This window comes from Arachis hypogaea, chromosome 10 (genome assembly GCF_003086295.3).
Source record: "Arachis hypogaea cultivar Tifrunner chromosome 10, arahy.Tifrunner.gnm2.J5K5, whole genome shotgun sequence".
Lineage (NCBI taxonomy): Eukaryota > Viridiplantae > Streptophyta > Magnoliopsida > Fabales > Fabaceae > Arachis > Arachis hypogaea.
Genome location: NC_092045.1, coordinates 115,250,553 through 115,262,894, shown reverse-complemented (window position 1 = coordinate 115,262,894; position 12,342 = coordinate 115,250,553). Strand labels below are relative to the sequence as shown.

The window sequence follows — 12,342 nt, the reverse complement described above, 5'->3', positions numbered from 1 at the left end:
CTTCAATCCTTCATGGAAAGATGATTTTAATTATCACTGATTTTGTAAATTTATATCATGTGTGGATGTTTTCTTGTTTTAATTTAAAATTGAAATCCAAGAAAAATGAAAACAACAAAAAAGAACAAAATGAAACCCAAGAAAAAGAAGTGTGCAAAAGAATTTTGAAAAATAAATACTGAAAAGGAATAATAAATATTTAATTACTGTAAAGCCCATTCCAAAAATAAAAAAAAAATCCTAAATCTAGAAATAGTAAAATTACTAAACAACCCCACATGTGATTATATATACAGCACAAGTAATGTAGCCAATGCCTCTTATGCCATCAATGCATCTTGTGTCATGCAGGTTGCTCTATTCCTTTCCATTTACTACAAAATTTGGAAACATTTTAGGTTTCTAACCACTTATAATTGTTTCTTTCCTTCTTGCTTCTCATGAAGTTGAGGTCGATATAGACTTACATTTTGTCGGAGTTGATGATCTTCAATTAGGTCAAAAAAGACTTCACCTCTTTAGACAGGAGATAATTCTTTTTGACTTGATCCGAAATCATTGACTCAGACAAAACGAGAATCTATATCTACATCGACATCATGACAATAAGATCCAATTGCAAAGACATCTTCTAATCCCTCTTCGTGATCTCAAGCCGAATTCTCGACAACACAACTGGGTAAGAATGATGAGTTTTGTTATATTTAAATTTAGATATTTACCATCTTTCAACTCCTTTAGATCTTCTTTGTTTATTTATTCATTTTTTTTAAGTAAAATTACATATAATTTCTTACTTGTAATAATTCTATTTAAAGAAAAGAAGTATTTGATTTTCTGTCACACCAACCTAATCACTTTTCTTACTTAATCTTATTCCTATGGAAGTGGATTGAGTTGGTTCTTCATAAATCTTATTGCTTTGGCTTATTATTCATTGGTAGCCATGTTCATATCCAAAAGCTGTCAAACTATATATTAAATTTATTATAATCTTTTTATATTATTATATTTTATGAATGTTTGGTGCATATCAATAATATTTTCTGTTGATTATATTAAAATTTTGATAATCAAGTTTTATGCCTTTATTAATATTTTGTGTTAGCTACTAGCTAGGGTTTGGTTTGATGCCACAAGTTTTTAGCCATGTAATTGTGATAACCTAAATTTGTGAATGGCTAATAATTTTTCATCATTTTAACCCAACTTTGATTGGGATGCATGGGTATTTTAGGTCAACTAAAAAAAATAATTGCAGATAGATTATTATTATTGCATGTTCATAAATTACATGTAATAATGTATGCACCGAAATGTTTATAATTGTTATTTTTAATTCATATTATTAAAGATTACTTAGCTAATCCAACTAACTAAATGTATGAACATCTATTCATTCTACGAACTACTTATAAATCATAACCAACCAAAAATTAATCAACATACTTGACGATAAATATTTCTGTCATGAATGCCATAAACATTATAATATGGGTAATGTGTTAGGAAATTATTTTATTTTATTTTATTTTATTTTATATTTATAATTTTATACATGTAATATTTATAATTATATATTTATTATATTTAATTTTTTTAATTATTTCAACGATAATAAAAAAATATAAAATAAGATAACTTTATATTACTTTTGGTTAATTTTTAAAAAAAAATATTAGGTGAACAAATTATTTTTATAATTATTTAGTCAAGTCTTTCTTCTTTTTCTTTTATCTAATGTCTCTTCTTTTTTTTTTCTCCAATTAAAATTTTTTGTTATTAATCTTTAAGATATATTAGACCAACTTAATTAAATTTAGTTATTAATTAAAATAATTTGGTTATGTAATATTATTTATTATTTTTATTATTTTTCAAATATTTTTTATTTATAATGTAGCTGCTAAAGTGTGCTCCATTAATTATGAATTACCAAATAAACTAAACTCTTATCATCCATTATTTGCCGTAAAGGACGGGTGATGAATGTCGGTGCCCTATCCCAGAGTCCACAAATTTCCACTTTCTTCTTTATTAAGGAAATATTTATTTAAGTATTAACAATTATTCACGTGAATATGTCACTATATAAAAATAATTAGATTCTTTAATAATTTGTTTAATAAATTATTTAATTAAAAATAATTACATTAATTTATATGTTTTTTTATAGTAGTTACTTATTTGTCTGCTTAAATAAACGTCGAGATTTAAATTTTATTTTGTATATATATGTATGCAATAATTTATTAACGAATGATAAATCTTTAAATAAAGTTCAGATCAGCGACGGATCAGTTTTTGAAATACGATAAAAAGTTCAAAAATTATATATTAATAGCTTAATTATTATTTTTACAATAAAAAATATTAATGTGAGATCTTAGGTAGTGTTTGTTTGTAGAGACACGACAGAACAGGACACTAAGACAAAGACGACAATAGGACAGAGACATTAAAAATTATGTTTTGTGTACAGTGTTTGGATATGATGGATAGGACACTAATGTAATATCCAGTATTATGTTTGGATACACATAGACAAGACTAAAATATTATATGAAATGACTAAAATAACCATGTGATTCTAAATTTTCTAGTATAAATTAATTTAATAAAGAATGAGAGTACATAGGAGTACAGACAGTAGGAATTTGAAAAAAATATTTGAAGCAGTCAAAAATTTTAATAAAAAATTATATAATAGTATTTATATTAAAATAAAATTTATAAATATAATTATTTTTTTTAAATTTATTATTAATATGTAGGAATACATATGATTAATATTAACAAAAAAAATAAATCTGAGTTTGATTAATAAAAAATTTCGTTTAGGTTAATAAGCCAAATTAATTTTAAATACAAAATCACTTTTACAAAAAAATCCATTTTTACATGGAAAAAAATTAATTTTTCACATAAAAATCTATTTTTATTTAGAAAACTAATTTTTTTATCTAAAATTTTATTTTTCTTTTCAAAAAATTAATTTTTCTTTAAATTATATAAAATCAATTACAATTTATAAATTATTTTTTAGCATTTTAAAATATCAATTTTATTTTTATAATATTTATCTTTTAAAAGTCTCAAGACTAATTATTTTTGTTATTATTTTTATTACAAATCAAATAATATAATATAAGGTTAAAATGATGTTGAAGTAAGAATGATAAGAAAAAAGAAATTAGCCAATCCAGTAAAAATTTCTATAAAAAAGAGAGAGTACCTAAAGAAAAAAAGAGAAAGAAGGAAAACGTAGAAATAGAAAAAGAGCATGGAGAAAAAAAAAGTACTTTTTGAGAACACGCAAAATAAGAAAAATAAGAAGAGGATAACATTGGAATAATAAAAAATAGCACCGTGGACAAAAAAAAATCATAAAAACAGTCCGTGTCCCTCTTTTCGTGTCCATCATTGTCCTTCGTAAAAGAGTGAACAAAAGTATAAAAAACTGTTTCGAAAACAATATGTTCAGTGTCCATGTCTTTGTTTCCAAATACTTTTTAAAGATGTACTGTCTATATCTCTGTGTCCTGTCTCCGAAAACAAACGCTACCTTAATTACTTTATCAACTTGCCAACTCTCTTGGCATAGTTATTAGGGATTCGACCTTTGTTGTGGAGAGAGAGAGGTTTTTATCAAAGTTTTGTAGGCTTTTGGCAATACATCCTAATGTATCAAGTTAGTAAATGAAGTATGTTTAATAATTTTATTTGAGTTCTTTAGTGTATGTGCTTTCCTTTGAGTATGAATAGATAAATTAGCTTCTTCTTTATTTTTTTTTTCTCTGTCTTTGATGTCATATTTGGTTTAGGGTTTACAATATATATTAATATTTTTAATTATTTAAAATTTTATAGTCATTTTTTTATATAATTTTAATATAAGACATAAATAAAAAATTTATAATTAATAGATAGATAATATATTAAATTTAATTTTTAATATATATAAGTTATAATTTATTGATATAGAATTATAGATTATGTTTCTATTATTTGAAGCAGCTCGTGAGTTCGAGTTAGCTCGTGAGTTTTGGTTAAACCGAAGTTGAGCTTACAAAATAGACTCAATTGTTAATGAACCGAATTGTAAACTAAACTTAATTTTCGTGAATGGAATTTAAATTTGATGTTACTCGACTCACTTCCAGCCTATACTAGGCATTGCAATTCATTGGAAACAATTAGCTAATAAGAAATGACCATGATAAACCACGAATCATTGATGTGATTTAATTTGAAAGTATCTTAAATTTAAATTCATTCATTTTATTAACTATATATTTATCAGCTACTCCTATTAATTATCAAAGCAAAAGTTATATCCAATAATTAGCCTTTGCAAACCACTTAGCGTGAAGGACGGTGAATGTTGTCAAATTGTCAAAAATTGCTGCTGCCTTTCATAATTAGCACAAGAGTTTTATAAACTAACCTCTCTAATTATTCTCTCACTCTCAATTTCATAATCTCATGCTTTAATTTATGCTACATTGCTGCTACTCACATCAGTTTTTATTTTCAACAATGTTAATTGTTACCTGATAAATTAAATTTATTATTTTTTATTAAAAAATATCATGTGATACAAAATAAATTATTATATATTTGTATATAAATATATATATTATTTAATTTATTTTTAGTGTGTATTTTATATTTTAATATATATTCTGTACGAATAATTAATTAATTTGATGATTAATTTTTAGTATATATATAACATAATTATTTTTCGTTAATACTTGGCCAAAACAATTTTTTTACTAAATTTTAAATTTTAAATTTTAAAGAGTAGTATTAATTCGAAATATTAACTTATATTAATAACAAATATTAATCTCCTAATATTTCTAATTTTATCTAGTATTTTATTAAATAATTAACGTCTTTAGAAACTCACAAAGTAATAATTTCAATTTCATTCACATATAGTTTCATTTGAAAATGTTTCAAGTGCTATTTTGGTGTCTCAATGAAATATATATATTAGATTAAAAATCCTGGTTCAGAGCACTTCATTATTCTCACCCTCACAAGGCTATATAGGTAATTTTACACTCATAATATTATATGGTTATTCCAATAACAAATAGGTCATTTGAGATGTATAGAATATGAATATTTTGTTGAATTGTTATATTAGCATGTTGAACATAATATTTACAGATACTTGTTTAACATATATTTTATCGTGTCGTATTCTATATCTGTTCGTCATAGTTTGAGATACTCATTTTATTAACCAATTTAAAAATCGTGTTAATGACAATATCAGATGACAGAATTAACTTCCTGTTGCACGGATCTCAATATTATTAATAAAGTTCCTGTAAATGATGAAGATGATATATAGTTGAGTGCTACTAATTATCAACTCTATATTTTACTATAATGTAAAATAATGATTTCTTAATTCATGAAAAGTGATTTATTAGACATTGATTAACTATACAAAGTTACTTTTCAAGGTCCTGTAATGTGTATTTTCATGTTTTTAAAATTACCAAGGTTCTATTCATATAGCAATGATTTGCTCTGTTGTTCTTCAGAAACTTCTGGAATATTTGGAGTTTTAGGAGGTAAAATTGTTTCTAGTAGTGTGACTTGATCCTTAGTTAGCGTTTGCTTTTAGAAATTGAAATTTAGACTGAGAAACTAAAATTTAGAATTGTATTTGATAAACAAAAATTTTAATTTTAGGATACAAAATTTTAGTCTATTTAATACTTTAAAAAATAAAAATATAAGAAATTGAAATTTTTTAAAATAAAAACTAAAATTTTAATAATATTTTTTTAAAAAATATTTTTTTAAAAAATATTTTTATTTTTTTTAAATTTTAGATTTATTCTCTCAATCTCCATATTTATCTTAAATTAAATATAATATTAACACATAATTCAATTTAATATATTCTACACTAAACTACAATACAAAAACTTAATTTAATTTTTGTCTATTCGTCTCTATCTCACAATCTCAATCTCTCCATTTTTACGTCCCTTCTAAACGCAGCTTAAAATGAACTAAGCTAACTAACTAACTGTTTTCCCGCTTCTTTGAACTTCAGTTTTGTATGTGTGATTAGTTAGTTAGTTATGCTGGTTATAATCCGCTGTATTTATCCTCACGGGTAGTTTACTGTAGTGCCTGTAGCTAGGTTTATAAAACTAACGTGTAAGTAGTACATGATCAATTGACCACTAATTATATTATTATTATTATTATTATTATTATTATTGAGAAAAGAAAAAATTTTATATTCATATAAAAATTATATAGATGGCGCCTAAGTAATTTTTATTTCACGTTTCATACCTCTATTTGTTTTATATTTGTCTTTTATAATTTATATAACGAATCTTTATTCTGCATTATTAACGTTTCTCAACGTAAATTTTTTCATACAATGCAAATTTCCTCTTCTTCTTCTTTCTCTTCTTTTTTTTCTTCTTCTTCAATCTAATTAAATTCGTTGTTCTCTTCTTTTGCGTTTTTCTTCTCTATATTATGGATTTGGATTGATTCAATGCAATTATCTTCGTCGTTCATCTTCTTTGTTTTCTTATTCAATCTACACTTTTGAATTGAAACAATGAATGAATCAACTTCAAATCAGTTGAATGAGTGCGATTTTAATGATTCTTCTCAAACGCATCAATTTGATGAGGTTTGGACTATTGAATTCTGAATTCAATTTAATGGAATGAAATTTCTAATTTTATTTGAAGTGAATTGAATGGACTGAGGTGATTTACATCTGAATTGAATTCAATTGAATTGATAATATGTAACTGTGAGTAATTGTGAGTAACTTTGAGTAAATGTGAGTAACTTTTCGGTTCGGTAAGTACTAAAGAGGTGGTTTATCACTTTCATGTTTTTGGTTCGGTCCACAGAAAGGAGTCTAACAAAAATTAGACCAATATGTTCTGTTTTCTTCTCTAAGCACTATATAATTGTTTCACCGTAATTACGATTTTGGTTCACCATGAGTACTGTGTTCGGTTCATTCTGCACTATTCAAAACTCTTCTTCCTCACTTTCTACTGTTTCTTCACCAGAGAGAAGGAGGAAAAGACAAAAAAAAATACAGCAGCAACAACAACAAAAAAATGACGATGAGGAGAAAACACGTGAAGAAGAAGGAATGCGAAAAAAGAGGAGAATGAGGAATGCGAAGAAGAAAAATACGCTGAGCGTGCGCAGAAGAAGAAGAAGCATGGAGGAGAAGAAGTGTTGGGCGATTTCGTGTGTATTGCGCGCGTGTATTTCACGTTTCATTTAATAGTATTGAATTTTTTTAATATTAGACCAACTTAATTACATGATTATATGGATGTGTAACATCCCCGTAACAGAAAATAGTCCTTCATACTAAAAAAGTTACTATATATTTTTATATAATTTATTATTTAAAATATTATTTATATATTAAAACTAATATATTTTTATAAATATATATAATTTAACTTATTTTAACATATATTTTTATTTTAATATATATATTTATTTTAATAATTAATTTTAATATATATCTAATATAATTATTCTTTTAAAGATATTCTGATAATTATTTTTAATCCTTCTGCACGTAAGTTAAAAAATTAACGAAAAAAAAGGAAGAAAAATGTTTATTCCAATTTATTTTTCCAATAATACCATCTTCTAGTTGCTCCTTTTCCAACCCTCCATTACCAATATCACAACCACAAACTCTATTTCTATTTTCTTCTCTTTTCCAGCGTCACGAGTATTTCTTAATATTTTAATTTATCAAAATACTTAACTAAATAACAATTGTGAAATTATTTTTAATCAGTAGGGAGAATTTTGACTAAAATAAAAATCAGAAACACAATAAATAATAATTGACTAACAATAAATGGTAATTGACTAACAATAGACCAAAAGCGAACTAAATCATTTATAAGATACCAAGCAAAATTTTTCAAAATAAAAAATTTGATAAAATAATTATTTTTAAATTAAAATAATAAAATATATATTTTATAAAAATTATAAATTAATAATAATTAATTTTTTGTTTTATTATTTTACTAATTTTTTATTTTAAAATATCTAAATTCATAAAATACAATTTTATACCCTAAATTGATACTCTAGACGCTCGGGAATTTTTTTTTCAATTTTTATCGATATATAAATAACTTATGATTATATTTGTGTTATGAACATATTTTCTAGTCTTCAATAAAACTCTATAGAAGTGGGTGGCGGCCAAGTTACGTGCGTCATTTTTGTTACATCGATTGATGAATTCATTGCATCATAACTTGTAGAAAATAAATTAAAAATACTTGGCCATTAATTTAATATAATCTTCACCGAACCTTCTTATTATATTATTATATATCATTATTTATGCTTCCTTCTAATTTTTTCTTTCAAACCCTGACCTGACCTTCTAGGATGTGATTGACTAAAACCAGTTTCGTGAATCTTTCCTCATTTAGTTTGTTTTTAAGAGTAAATATTTAAATTGATTTCAATAATAAAATTTTATTATTTAAAAGTTTTTAAAATTTTAATTAAAATTTATATATATATATATATATATATATATTAGATAAATAATTTTTTGATAAACTTTTATCATAAAATAATTAAATTTTAAAAACATCACTATAAAATTAATTAATGTCTTTCAAAAGGGATTAAAGATCAATTTGTAGACAAATAATTATAAAAAACTTTTAGAAGATGAATTTTTTTCGTCAAAAATTGCTCTATGAATTATATTTATACATATTAACAAAAGTGTCATATATATATTATTCAAACTTTAATATTTGTGTTGATTTACGATATAAAAGTATTTAGAAATCGATAATCTTTATTTAAAAAACACAGGTACTTTTTCCGGTTAAAAAGGTCGTTTTCTATATTTTTAAATTGGATTAAGATTTTTTAAAAGTGAAAAAGGTAATAAAATAATAAAATGAGAAGTTAATTATTTTTAAATTAATATAATAATTAATAGAGTACGTATTTTATAGAAATTACAAATTTAATAGGATTAATTTTTTATTTTATCAATTTCTTATTTTAAAAAATCTAACTTTTTTTTAATCAATAATAATAATATCAAGCGATGAGAAATAATCATAAAGATTAAAATATTAAAACTTTCTTATATTTTAAATTTTCTTAAATTAAATTATTCAAAAGGTAATCTTTTGACTCAAAGAAAGAACATACAGTTCTATACAATCAAGCAATCACCATCTCAGAAATTAATGTGGGAAGCAGTGGGCACACAAAATTTTCATTTATTTATTATTTATTTTATTGGTTTTACACTGTGGGAATACAATATTTAATTTTCCATAAGCAACTTGTCAAAAATGAAAAGAAAATTCTATTAAATTTCAGAATTAATATTTTAGAATAGCTATTATTTTTCTCCAATAAAGTTTAAGGGTAATTTGAATGTTGTCCTTTCAAGAAATAATATCTAAATTACAATAAAAAACACTAATACAAAAAATTAAATCATGATGCTAATAAAATAATATCCACTCTCATTCATTAATTTTAATTACCTATTTTTAATTTAATAAATCTATAATTATTATATAAATTTACAATTATTACAATGATTACAATTACTAATTTATGAAACAAATGATTAGAAATAATAATAAAAGGGATAAAAACAAATATATTAACCATGTGGCTTCTAGAATTTTTATAGATACAAAAATGCAATAGTGATAAAGCTTTTCATCATTGAATATAAACAACAATATTAATATCTCATTAATATATTATAAAAGGGTTTTTCACTCAAGCTCATGAAACGTCATGTTCCTATGACTTACATGTCTATCTCAAATAGAGTTTATTATTATTATTCATTATTATACTTTCATTATTTATATTTTTAGTATCCTTCAATCATTAATTACTTATTTTAGTCAAGCAAATTTAATTTCTATGGTCAACTAAACAAATTTACAAATATTCAAAAGATTCAAAATTATAATTAATAAATTGTGAAATGAATTGTGGAGAATATAATGTATTTTATTGATATAATTATTTTATTAGAGATATAACCGTTCATATTAAAAACATATTCAAAAATATTATTACGAGGGGAGTAATAATATATATAACATTAAAATAAAATTTATGCAAATAATATATACTGATAGAGAATATATTTAAAATACAAAAAAATATGTGTGTCCTTTTTACTAACGAAGTGATACACGTCAATTGTTTGCATCATAAAATTCATTGATAATAGAATTTATGTTAAATGTTCAACAATTTTTTTAATATAAATTAAAAGATAATTAGTAAGAAATTTATCTTCTATATTTATTTTGAGTTTATTTTTCACAATATTCATAATTAAAAAAGATCTTTCAATTGTAATAGGTAAAACAAATAGAAAGAGTTAATAACAAACGAATTAAATGATCAATCAAATGGTACATTAAAGACTTTTCTATTTTCGTTAATCCTTGATATAACTCAGAAATTATGTCCAATTTACTTAATTCAACATAATTAGGAATATCAAGTTCATAATGTTAAACTTGCATTCTAATATAAAATTTTTCCTAATAGTTAAAAATCATCTGGATAAAATCATTCTATACTAATTCACATACTTTATCGACATTAAAGAATTTATAATTAATTTTGGATCTAAAATTGAATTCAAAACAAACAATTTTATTGTATTATCATTGAATTTTCTATTAAACTCTTGCAATTGTATGTTAATTGTAGTAAGAAATAAAATTATATAATATATAATAATTTTAAATAATTGCTATCAATTTATTTTCTAAAAATGTTACTTGTTTCTCATTCTTAAATGATGTTGCTTTTTTCTATTAACTTAAATTTTTTGGTAAAATCACTCATGCTATTTTTTATTTTTTAAAATTCATTAAAAATCAAATTTTAAATTTTTTTATCATAAAATTTTAATACCATATTATAATAAAATTATTTTTTTTTTAAATTTAAACTAATAAAGAGATACAACGTTAGTAATTATATCTTTAATATATTTTTTAATTTAAATAGTAATTTTCTATATATAATTTTCTTTCACACAATTATTGTTGGTCACATAACAATTGACAGCATTTTTCTTTTACCATATAAACGACCAATTTTATTTTTATTTAACAATATAATATTATCTAATTTATTTCATCATTGTTTGATAAAGACATATCCATTGGGTCAATAACCGTTACACTTAGTCAATGTTGGTGCTTTCTGTTTCTCACTTCTCATATTCTCTTGGTAGATTTCTATTATGATATTTTCCTTTGTATAAGTGCCATTATTATAGTAATTCAGTTTTCTTTTTTCAGACATTATTCTTCGATGTTATTATTTTAAAAAGGGATAAAAATGGAAGATAACAACCCATATTTATATAAATTATACATAAAAATAAGAATTTAGTTAATATGTATTTTAATAGTATATGTTAAAATTATATATTGGTTAATTTTTTTTACAAAAAAGATATAAATATATTTATCGTGTACTTATTAAAATAAAAAAATTTAAACTTTCTACTAATAATAATTATAAAGAATATATAATAAATATACCCCATGAATAATAACTATTAAACTATGTGTCTCAATGGTTACTATTAATGCTTATTATTTAATTCCTTTATTTTAGAGGATGTGAGCAATAGGATTGGAAATGAGCCAAGTCAATTTATGAGTCTATTTGACTTTGATTCGTTAATAGTTTGATAAGTTGAATTTGTAAGCTAATGAGTCAAGTTTGAGTCTGAAATTGAACTTATAAATTAAATGTGTCAAATTTAAATTTAAATAAACTTAGCTCATTAACTCGTGAGTTGACTCGTTATATATATATATATATATATATATATATATATATATATATATATATATATATATTACATTATTAATATACATATCTTAATTATATTTAGTTTATACTTTTAATATTATATATATACATATGAAATAGTAATATATAATTTTATATATATTAATATTTTTATTTCAAATTTTATAATTATTTTTTATAATTTTGATGTAAGACATAAATAAAAAAATTATAATTAATAAACACACAATATATAAAATTAATAATTTTTAATATATATAACTTATAATTTATTTAATATACAATTATAGATTATGTTCATGTTATTTAAGTCAGCTCGTGAGTTCGAGTCAGCTTATGAGCTTTCGGTGAGTCAAATTTGAGCTTAAAAAATAGACTTAATTATTAATGAATTGAACTGTAAGTCAAATTCAATTTTCGTGAGTCAAACTTAAATTT

The 12,342-nt window shown here is 22.4% G+C and overlaps 1 long non-coding RNA gene across 1 annotated transcript; it reads left to right on the top strand.

Annotated features, from left to right (window-relative positions):
* The first annotated feature begins 315 nt into the window (after positions 1-315).
* On the top strand, positions 316-7,355 carry LOC112716965 (uncharacterized). Its single transcript, XR_003160533.3, has 2 exons — positions 316-679; positions 7,080-7,355. It is a non-coding gene; the product is annotated as an uncharacterized lncRNA (long non-coding RNA).
* The last annotated feature ends 4,987 nt before the right edge of the window (positions 7,356-12,342 follow it).